This window comes from Oncorhynchus mykiss, chromosome 28, assembly GCF_057628025.1.
Source record: "Oncorhynchus mykiss isolate SJ-2025 chromosome 28, ASM5762802v1, whole genome shotgun sequence".
NCBI lineage: Eukaryota > Metazoa > Chordata > Actinopteri > Salmoniformes > Salmonidae > Oncorhynchus > Oncorhynchus mykiss.
In genome coordinates, this window is record NC_143049.1 from 27,823,113 (window position 1) to 27,835,600 (window position 12,488).

A 12,488-nucleotide genomic window follows, 5' to 3' on the forward strand; every position below is an offset into this window, starting at 1 on the left:
CCCAGAACAACAGCAAAGGACCTTTGCTGGAGTAAACAGGCACAAATTTATTTATATCCACAGTAAAACGAGTCCTATATCGACATAACCTGAAAGGCCACTCAGCAAGGAAGAAGCCACTGCTCCAAAACTGCCATAAAAAAAGACTACAGTTTGCAACTGCACATGGGGACAAAGACCGTACTTTTGGGTGAAATGTCCTCTAGTCTGATGAAACAAAAATAGAACTGTTTGGCCATAATGACCATCCTTATGTTTGGAGGAAAAAGGGGGACACTTGCAAACCGAAGAACACCATTCCAACCATGAAGCACAGGGGTGGCAGCATCATGTTGTGGGGGTGCTTTGCTGCAAGAGGGACTGGTGCACTTCACAAAATAGATGGCATCATGAGGATGGAAAATGATGTGGATATATTGAAGCAACATCTTGTAGTCATAGCAGACAAGATTCTAATTTTTGGTGACTTTAATATTCACATGGAAAAGTACACAGACCCACTCCAAAAGGCTTTTGGAGCCATCACCGACTCAGTGGGTTTTGTCCAACATGTCTCTGGACCTACTCACTGTCACAGTCATACTCTGGACCTAGTTTGTCCCATGGAATAAATGTTGTGGATCTCAATGTTTTTCCTCATAATCCTGGACTATCGGACCACCATTTTATGACGTTTGCAATTGCAACAAATAATCTGCTCAGACCCCAACCAAGGAGCAACAACAGTCGTGCTATAAATTCACAGACAGCACAAAGATTCCTTGATGCCCTTCCAGACTCCCTCTGTCTACTCAAGGACGTCAGAGGACAAAAATCAGTTAACCACCTAACTGAGGAACTACATTTAACCTTGCGCAATACCCTAGATGCAGTTGCACCCCTAAAAACTAAAAACATTTCTCATAAGAAACTAGCTCCCTGGTATACAGAAAATACCCGAGCTCTGAAGCAAGCTTCCAGAAAATTGGAACGGAAATGGCGCCACACCAAATTGGAAGTCTTCTGACTAGCTTTTAAAGACAGTACCGTGCAGTATCGAAGAGTACAACAATTAATCTTAATGGTTGTACAGTCATCTCAAATAAAACTGTGAAGGACCTCGGCGTTACTCTGGACCTTGATCTCTCTTTTGACGAACATATCAAGACTATTTCAAGGACAGCTTTTTTCCATCTATGTAACATTGCAAAAATCAGAAACTTTCTGTCCAAAAATGATGCAGAAAAATTAATCCATGCTTTTGTCACTTCTAGGTTAGACTACTGCAATGCTCTACTTTCCGGCTACCCGGATAAAGCACTAAATAAACTTAAGTTAGTGCTAAATACGGCTGCTAGAATCCTGACTAGAACCAAAACATTTGATCATATTACTCCAGTGCTAGCTTCCCTACACTGGCTTCCTGTCAAGGCAAGGGCTGATATCAAGGTTTTACTGCTAACCTACAAAGCATTACATGGGCTTGCTCCTACCTATCTCTCTGATTTGATCCTGCCGTACATACCTACACGTACGCTACGGTCACAAGACGCAGGCCTCCTAATTGTCCCTAGAATTTCTAAGCAAACAGCTGGAGGCAGGGCTTTCTCCTATAGAGCTCAATTTTTATGGAATGGTCTGCCTACCCATGTGAGAGACGCAAACTCGGTCTCAACCTTTAAGTCTTCACTGAAGACTCATCTCTTCAGTGGGTCATATGATTGAGTGTAGTCTGGCCCAGGAGTGTGACGGTGAATGGAAAGGCTCTGGAGCAACGAACCGCCTTTTCTGTCTCTGCCTGGCCGGTTCCCCTCTTTCCACTGGGATTCTCTGCCTCTAACCCTATTACAGGGGCTGAGTCACTGGCTTACTGGTGCTCTGATGCGTCACTTGAGTGGGTTGAGTCACTGATGTGATCTTCCTGTCTGGGTTGGCGCCCCCCCTTTGGGTTGTGTCTCAGGATGGTAGGTTGGTGGTTGAAGATATCCCTCTAGTGGTGTGGGGGCTGTGCGTTTGGCAAAGTGGGTGGGGTTATATCCTTCCTGTTTGGCCCTGTCCGGGGGTATCATCGGATGGGTCCACACTGTCTCCTGACCCCTCCTGTCTCAGCCTCCAGTATTTATGCTGCAGTAGTTTAGGGTCAGTCTGCTATATCTGGGGTATTTATCCTGTCTTTTCCGGTGTCCTGTGTGAATTTAAGTATGCTCTCTCTAATTCTCTCTTGTTCTTTCTTTCTTTCTCTCTCTCTCCATCTCCATGTCTAGATGTTCACCTAAGTCTAGATGTATGTAACGTTTCCATGTCTAGATGGATATAATGTTTCCATGTCTGGATCTATGTAATGTTTCAATGGTTAGATGTTCACCAGTCTAGATGAATGTAATATTTCCATTTTTAGATGTTCACCTATGTCAAGATGTATATCATGTTTCCATGTCTAGATGTTCACCTATGTCTAGATGTATATAATATTTCCATGTCTAGATGTTCATCTATGTCTAGATGTATCACGTTTCCATGTCTAGATTTTCAGTGGGGAGAACAAGTATTTGACACACTGACGATTTTGCAGGTTTTCCTACTTACAAAGCATGTAGAGGTCTGTAATTTTTTATCATAGATACACTTCAACTGTGAGAGACGGAATCTAAAACAAAAAGCCCCTGAACAGGCAGTTAACCCACTGTTCCCAGGCCGTCATTGAAAATAAGAATGTGTTCTTAACTGACTTGCCTGGTTAAATAAAGGTAAAAAAAAAAAAAAAAACTATTGTTGGGGAATAATCAGAATTAGTTGGTAAGATGTTTTATATTCATCATAGTAAGTTACTTCTCATCAGAATGTTTATTTTTGTATAATACTGTAGCTGTGTTGCAGTCATCTGTTCTCTGTCAGGACTAAGTTACTTGGGCCGCAGAGAGGGGAGAGGTCAAGCGTGTATCTCTTGGCTCCACAATGTCTGTGTGCCAGTCACTGTGTCTCTGTGATCTTGTCAAGGAGGGGTGGATATGATATATGCCTGTTGATATGAGGATTTGTTTTATGGTTCTGAGTTTGAGAAAATAACATAGTTTAGGAGACAAAGCTGAACAATAAATTATGGCCAATGTTGTCTGGCTATGTGTGTTTTTGCTATAAAGGATCTCAGTTGCAATGTGTAAGGGACTCTCAGAGAATTCATTTATAGACACTGAATTGATCTGAGAGTCACAGGGTTGTGATGGAGCTCAAATAATTAAAGATGGACTTTATGAATACTCTGACTAGTGTGTGGTTTGCTCTCATGATTTGGTAAATACAGGAAATTTCCACGACACTATTCCCCAGGTCGTTGCTGCAAATGAGAATATGTTCTCAGTCAACTTACCTGGTAAAATAACAGATGGATAAATAAATAAAAATATATACACAAACATATATACACATATATATATGTAATAATGGCAATTACAACAATACTGAATGAACACTTATTTTAACATAATATAATACATAAATAAAATAAATTGAGTCTCAAATAAATAATGAAACATGTTAAATTTGGTTTAAATAATGCAATGTTGTTGGAGAATAAAATAAAAGTGCATTATGCACTAAAGCTACCATTTAAGTTCCTTGCTCAGAACATATGAAAGCTGGTGGTTCAATATTTCCAGTTCTTCAATATTCCCAGTTAAGAAGTTTTAGGTTGTAGTTAGTATAGGAATTATTGGACTATTTCTCTCTATTATACCATTTATATTTCATATACCTTTGACTATTGGATGTTCTAAGAAGCACTTTTGTATTGCCAGCCTAATCTCAGGAGTTGATAGACTTGAAGTCATAAACAGCGCTGTGCTTCAAGCATTGCTAAGAGCTGCTGGCAAATGCAGGAAAGTGCTGTTTGAATGAATGCTTGCGAGCCTGCTGCTGCCTACCACTGCTCAGTCAGCCTGCTCTATCAAATCATAGACTTAATTATAATATAATAAATATACAGAAATACGAGACTTTGGTCATTAATATTTCATTTCGAAAAACAAAACGTTTATTCTTTCAGTGAAATACGGAACCGTTCCATATTTTATCGAGCGGGTGGCATCCCTAAGTCTAAATATTGCTATTACATTGTACAACCTTCAATGTTATGTCATAATTATGTACAATTCTGGCAAATTAATTATGGTCTTTGTTAGGAAGAAATGGTCTTCACACAGTTCGAAACGATCCAGGCGGCCCAAAATACTGCATTATACCCTGACTCTGCTTGCACTGAACGCAAGAGAAGTGATACAATTTCCCTAGTTAATATTGCCTGCTAACATTCATTTATTTTAACTAAATATGCAGGTTTAAAAAAAATACCTGTATATTAATTTTAATAAAGGCATTGATGTTTATGGTTAGGTACATTGGTGCAACGATTGTGCTTTTTCGTGAATGCGCTTTTGTTAAGTCATCACCTGTTTGGAGAAGTTGAAGTAGGCTGTGATTCGATGATAAATTAACAGGCATATTGATTATATGCAAGCTAGTTAAACTAGTAATATCATCAACCATGTGTAGTTAACTAGTGATTATGTAAAGATTGTTTTTTTTATAAGATAAATGTAATGCTAGCTAGCAACTTACCTGGGCTCCTTGCAGCCACAAGGTCCTTTTGACGCTGCACTCACATAACAGGTGGTCAGCCTGCCACACAGTCTCCCCGTGGATTGCAATGTAATCGGTGTCCAAAAATGCTGATTACCGATTGTTCTGAAAACTTGAAATCTGCCCTAATTAAATCAGCCATGCGGATTAATCGGTCGACCTCTAACTGGTTGTACAATTATATGCGTGAATGACCTTGTTCAGATAATCACCCCAGTTGGCCTTTCTCTCTTCATCTAGTGTGCACAACATTGACAATAGTGTACGGCACACCATTGTATTCACTACTGCAATGTCAACTTCTCGAGATGGGCGTTTTGATGTTTTCACGACCTGATTTTGTAGGTCCAGTCCACAGATCACTCTCGCGCCCGGTTCAAATAACGCAATTTCATCATTGAAGGAGGCTTCTCTTTTTTATTTTTATTTTTATTTCACCTTTATTTAACCAGGTAGGCTAGTTGAGAACAAGTTCTCATTTGCAACTGCGACCTGGCCAAGATAAGGCATAGCAGTGTGAACAGACAACACAGAGTTACACATGGAGTAAACAATTAACAAGTCAATAACACAGTAGAAAAAAGGGGAGTCTATATATACATTGTGTGCAAAAGGCATGAGAAGGTAGGCAAATAATTACAATTATGCAGATTAACACTGGAGTGATAAATGATCAGATGGTTATGTACAGGTAGAGATTGGTGTGCAAAAGAGCAGAAAAATAAAAATAAATAAATAAAAACAGTATGGGGATGAGGTAGGTGAAAATGGGTGGGCTATTTACCAATAGACTATGTACAGCTGCAGCGATCGGTTAGCTGCTCGGATAGCAGATGTTTGAAGTTGGTGAGGGAGATAAAAGTCTCCAACTTCAGCGATTTTTGCAATTCGTTCCAGTCACAGGCAGCAGAGAACTGGAACGAAAGGCGGCCAAATGAGGTGTTGGCTTTAGGGATGATCAGTGAGATACACCTGCTGGAGCGCGTGCTACGGATGGGTGTTGCCATCGTAACCAGTGAACTGAGATAAGGCGGAGCTTTACCTAGCATGGACTTGTAGATGACCTGGAGCCAGTGGGTCTGGCGACGAATATGTAGCGAGGGCCAGCCGACTAGAGCATACAAGTCGCAGTGGTGGGTGGTATAAGGTGCTTTAGTGACAAAACGGATGGCACTGTGATAAACTGCATCCAGTTTGCTGAGTAGAGTGTTGGAAGCAATTTTGTAGATGACGTCGCCGAAGTCGAGGATCGGTAGGATAGTCAGTTTTACTAGGGTAAGTTTGGCGGCGTGAGTGAAGGAGGCTTTGTTGCGGAATAGAAAGCCGACTCTTGATTTGATTTTCGATTGGAGATGTTTGATATGGGTCTGGAAGGAGAGTTTAGAGTCTAGCCAGACACCTAGGTACTTATAGATGTCCACATATTCAAGGTCGGAACCATCCAGGGTGGTGATGCTGGTCAGGCGTGCGGGTGCAGGCAGCGAACGGTTGAAAAGCATGCATTTGGTTTTACTAGCGTTTAAGAGCAGTTGGAGGCCACGGAAGGAGTGCTGTATGGCATTGAAGCTCGTTTGGAGGTTAGATAGCACAGTGTCCAAGGACGGGCCGGAAGTATATAGAATGGTGTCGTCTGCGTAGAGGTGGATCAGGGAATCGCCCGCAGCATGAGAAACATCATTGATATATACAGAGAAAAGAGTCGGCCCGAGAATTGAACCCTGTGGCACCCCCATAGAGACTGCCAGAGGACCGGACAGCATGCCCTCCGATTTGACACACTGAACTCTGTCTGCAAAGTAATTGGTGAACCAGGCAAGGCAGTCATCCGAAAAACCGAGGCTACTGAGTCTGCCGATAAGAATACGGTGATTGACAGAGTCGAAAGCCTTGGCAAGGTCTATGAAGACGGCTGCACAGTACTGTCTTTTATCGATGGCGGTTATGATATCGTTTAGTACCTTGAGCGTGGCTGAGGTACACCCGTGACCGGCTCGGAAACCAGATTGCACAGCGGAGAAGGTACGGTGGGATTCAAGATGGTCAGTGACCTGTTTGTTGACTTGGCTTTCGAAGACCTTAGATAGGCAGGGCAGGATGGATATAGGTCTGTAACAGTTTGGGTCCAGGGTGTCGCCCCCTTTGAAGAGGGGGATGACTGCGGCAGCTTTCCAATCCTTGGGGATCTCAGACGATATGAAAGAGAGGTTGAACAGGCTGGTAATAGGGGTTGCGACAATGGCGGCAGATAGTTTCAGGAATAGAGGGTCCAGATTGTCCAGCCCAGCTGATTTGTACGGGTCCAGGTTTTGCAGCTCTTTCAGGACATCTGCTATCTGGATTTGGGTAAAGGAGAACCTGGAGAGGCTTGGGCGAGTAGCTGCGGGGGGGGGGGAGCTGTTGTCCGAGGTTGGAGTAGCCAGGCGGAAGGCATGGCCAGCCGTTGAGAAATGCTTGTTGAAGTTTTCGATAATCATGGATTTATCGGTGGTGACCATGTTACCTAGTCTCAGTGCAGTGGGCAGCTGGGAGGAGGTGCTCTTGTTCTCCATGGACTTCACAGTGTCCCAGAACTTTTTGGAGTTGGAGCTACAGGATGCAAACTTCTGCCTGAAGAAGTTGGCTTTAGCTTTCCTGACTGACTGTGTGTATTGGTTCCTGACTTCCCTGAACAGTTGCATATCGCGGGGACTATTCGATGTTAGCGCAGTCCGCCACAGGATGTTTTTGTGCTGGTCGAGGGCAGTCAGGTCTGGAGTGAACCAGGGGCTATATCTGTTCTTAGTTCTGCATTTTTTGAACGGAGCATGCTTATCTAAAATGGTGAGGAAGTTACTTTTAAAGAAAGACCAGGCATCCTCAACTGACGGGATGAGGTCAATGTCCTTCCAGGATACCCGGGCCAGGTCGATTAGAAAGGCCTGCTCACAGAAGTGTTTTAGGGAGCGTTTGACAGTGATGAGGGGTGGTCGTTTGACTGCGGCTCCGTAGCGGATACAGGCAATGAGGCAGTGATCGCTGAGATCCTGGTTGTAGACAGCGGAGGTGTATTTGGAGGGCCAGTTGGTCAGGATGACGTCAATGAGGGTGCCCTTGTTTACAGAGTTAGGGTTGTACCTGGTGGGTTCCTTGATGATTTGAGTGAGATTGAGGGCATCTAGCTTAGATTGTAGGACTGCCGGGGTGTTAAGCATATCCCAGTTTAGGTCACCTAACAGAACAAACTCTGAAGCTAGATGGGGGGCGATCAATTCACAAATGGTGTCCAGGGCACAGCTGGGAGCTGAGGGGGGTCGGTAGCAGGCGGCAACAGTGAGAGACTTATTTCTGGAGAGAGTAATTTTCAAAATTAGTAGTTCGAACTGTTTGGGTATGGACCTGGAGAGTATGACATTACTTTGCAGGCTATCTCTGCAGTAGACTGCAACTCCTCCCCCTTTGGCAGTTCTATCTTGACGGAAGATGTTATAGTTGGGTATGGAAATCTCAGAATTTTTGGTGGCCTTCCTGAGCCAGGATTCAGACACGGCAAGGACATCAGGGTTAGCAGAGTGTGCTAGAGCAGTGAGTAAGACACACTTAGGGAGGAGGCTTCTGATGTTGACATGCATGAAACCAAGGCTTTTTCGATCACAGAAGTCAACAAATGAGGGTGCCTGGGGACATGCAGGGCCTGGGTTTACCTCCACATCACCCGCGGAACAGAGAAGGAGTAGTATGAGGGTGCGGCTGAAGGCTATCAAAACTGGTCGCCTAGGGCGTTGGGGACAGAGAATAAGAGGAGCAGGTTTCTGGGCATGGTAGAATATATTCAGGGCATAATGCGCAAACAGGGGTATGGTGGGGTGCGGGTACAGCGGAGGTAAGCCCAGGCACTGGGTGATGATGAGAGAGGTTGTATCTCTGGACATGCTGGTTGTAATGGGTGAGGTCACCGCATGTGTGGGGGGTGGGACAAAGGAGGTATCAGGGGTATAAAGAGTGGAACTAGGGGCTCCATTGTAAACTAAAACAATGATAACTAACCTGCACAACAGTATACAAGGCATATTGACATTTGAGAGAGACATACAGCAAGGCATACAGTAATCACAGGTGTTGAATTGGGAGAGCTAGCTAAAACAGTAGGTGAGACAACAACAGCTAATCAGCTAGCACAACAACAGCAGGTAGAATGGCGATAGATTAGGCAGAGAGGGTCGGATTAACTACACACAGAGCCTAAGTGCGGCTGGGGCCGACAGATAAAACATAAACAAGCAGAATGGATTACCGTGAATTAATGGACAGTCCAGCCTGCATCAGCTATGTAGCCAAGAGATCAGTGTCCAAGGGGCAGCGGTGGATGGGGCAGGGAAGCTGGACTGGCGAGTGTTATCCAGGTTAGAAAACTAACAATGACTAAATAGCTTGTAGCCAGTTAGCTGGTTAGCTTCTGAAGGTTCTTGAGTGTGTTCTAAAAATGTAAAGATAATAGCGGTTCCGTATCACATTGGGTGAGGCAGGTTACCGGAAGGTATAAACAAATAAAAAATCGAAAAGGGATAGAAAGTAAATATGGGTTCAGTGAGTGTTTGGGACGCGGCGATTCAGATGGTTAGCAGGCCTGTGCTAACAAGCTAACAGTTAGTAGACGGTGCTAAACACGGTAGCAGTTAGCGGACCGGGCTAAACAAGCTAGCAGTTAGCAGGCCGAATTTGCAAGCAAGGAGATAGCAAGGGCTAGAGAGTTAGCCTTTGGGGACGTCGCGATGGGGGGAGTCTGTTTATTCCTCTTCATGCGGTGACATCAATGGACCGGTCGTGGGTCTGGATATTGTAGCCCAGGAGCTCAAAATGTTCCGTTTGCGATGGGAATCCGGGGGTGAAAAATAAAATAAAAGATAGGTCCGTTATGCTCTGGTTAGAGTCGCGTTGTTCGAACTGGCGAGAGCTTTCCGAGCTAAAGGTTAGCTGATGACCGGTTAGCTGACCGGTTAGCTGAAGACCGCTAGCAATGTTTTGCTGAAGCTGGTAGTTAGTTGGCTAGTTGGCTAGCTTCAGTTGAGGGGTTCCAGATCCGAAGTAAATATAAATACTTTAGGAAAAAAGCTACGTTGGGTGAGGCGGGTTGCAGGAGAGTATTTAGAAGAAGTTGAGGTTCAGCAAAAAGTTTTAAAGATATGTGAAGAAAAAAACGAAAACGAAACGAAAACAAACGATATATACAAGGAACACGACAACACGTCCTACTGCTACGCCATCTTGGATATTGAGATACAGGGATGAATCCATTTTGTTTGTCCACCTGGAATGACAATGTCACGTCTGATTACTGTAACCAAGCATACCTCCGTGTACTCTGAGTGCTATAGCAGATTGAGTAGAGTCTTTGCCTTTCCCTGTCCTAGCTTAAGCGCATTTCTTAGCATCTTTACTGTATACATCAGCTCTGAGGGGTCATTGTTACTTTTTTGTTTGAAACTACCTATTTAATTACATTAAACCCAATGATTGGTTTCTCCAGTTTTTCATTTGTAACTAATATCAGAACCCTCAATTGTTTTCCTGCAATGACATCAGCTTTGGGATCAAGCAAACTAAAACAAATGTCCATCCAACACAGAAAGCGAATTTCAGTGCCACTGGCTGCCCTCAGATCCAGTTTCTCTGTATTGCCCATAATTTCTGCCAGTGGGCTAATTTGTGTGCGCTTCTCCATTCCTCACTTATGATGAGCCCCTGTGTCCCATAGTGCTAGAGTCTTTACATCCTCCATATAACATCACACTTGACATTTTTTACCAATGAGCTATGCTATATTACAATGTCCTGTGGTAGCTGGCCCCCACTCTCTCTGTGTCATGGGACAAGGGGAGTTGTGGTCAGTCTTGCGAGCAGTCTTACATGTGGGTTGGTGCGGTTTTCAATGATCCTGTTGGCACACTTTGGAACAATAGGCATGATAACACAATGAGCACAACTTAAACTCTGAGGTTCTCTCTCCCTTTGCACTGCAGCACTGGATGGAACTAGATGTATCTGAGGTCACTCCTCGTTCCATGGTTGTGACCTCCAGGCGTTTCCCGATGGCTGTGCATTGCCTCTGCCAAATGGTTATCACTGCCACATTTGTAGCAATGCTGGCAAGTCTGTTGACCAGTCTTATAACTTTTGCATTTTCTTTTCTCTCTGTTGGTTGGACTTGTTTTTAAAATTCTGTTAAAGCGATTCCTAACTGAACTGTCACCCTGGCCCTGCACTGACTGTACTAATGATGCTAGTTGACAGGTCAGTTCTTTTGATTGCTTCATTGCTCGCATCAATTTGACTCAGGATGGGATTGTATTTCTCTAGTTTTCAGACTGTGTTTTGTGGGGACTCTGCCTGTGCACCTTCCTCTCCACTATCACCGTTATCCTCACTCTGTAGAGCATTCACTCATGTGGGTGTGAACTTACGTGAAATCCTGTCCGTTTGCATGCATTCGCTTTCATTGCCCTGGGCAATTGGCATTTTCTCAAGCAACAGTTCATCACTGGTGTTAATATTCTGGAGATGCACTCTCATTTCTGCCCTGACATTATCATTTGTTAACCCAATAATAATGGCCTGCAGGCATTGACTCTTGACTAACTCTGTGCCATATTTCAGTCCTGATTGGGCACGAGCTGAGGCTGATAACACTTTCTGTCTCAGGTCAAAGACTCGGACTAGGAAGTCCAAGGCAGACTCTTGTGTTGCCTTAGTCAACTACAGTTCAGTAGCATCCTTCTCCTCATAATGTGTCCTCAAGATTGTCTTTAGTGTGTAGCGTGTCATGTATGTTTTTCCCTCCAGATAACTCTTCATCCTAAACCCTGGGCTCACATCCCTGATTACTGCTTCTATGATTTTTATTTTTATTTATTTATTTCACCTTTATTTAACCAGGTAGGCTAGTTGAGAACAAGTTCTGCGACCTGGCCAAGATAAAGCATAGCAGTGTGAACAGACAACACAGAGTCACACATGGAGTAAACAATTAACAAGTCAATAACACAGTAGAAAGAAAAAAAAGTCTATATACATTGTGTGCAAAAGGCATGAGGAGGTAGGTGGATAATTATAATTTTGCAGATTAACACTGGGGTGATAAATGATCAGAAGGTCATGTACAGGTAGAGATCCTGGTGTGCAAAAGAGCAGAAAAGTAAATAAATATAAACAGTATGGGGATGAGATACAGTGCCTTGCGAAAGTATTCGGCCCCCTTGAACTTTGCGACCTTTTGCCACATTTCAGGCTTCAAACATAAAGATATAAAACTGTATTTTTTTGTGAAGAATCAACAACAAGTGGGACACAATCATGAAGTGGAACGACATTTATTGGATATTTCAATCTTTTTTAACAAATCAAAAACTGAAAAATTGGGCGTGCAAAATTATTCAGCCCCCTTAAGTTAATACTTTGTAGCGCCACCTTTTGCTGCGATTACAGCTGTAAGTCGCTTGGGGTATGTCTCTATCAGTTTTGCACATCGAGAGACTGACATTTTTTCCCATTCCTCCTTGCAAAACAGCTCGAGCTCAGTGAGGTTGGATGGAGAGCATTTGTGAACAGCAGTTTTCAGTTCTTTCTACAGATTCTCGATTGGATTCAGGTCTGGACTTTGACTTGGCCATTCTAACACCTGGATATGTTTATTTTTGAACCATTCCATTGTAGATTTTGCTTTATGTTTTGGATCATTCTCTTGTTGGAAGACAAATCTCCGTCCCAGTCTCAGGTCTTTTGCAGACTCCATCAGGTTTTCTTCCAGAATGGTCCTGTATTTGGCTCCATCCATCTTCCCATCAATTTTAACCATCTTCCCTGTCCCTGCTGAAGAAAAGCAGGCCCAAACCATGATGCTG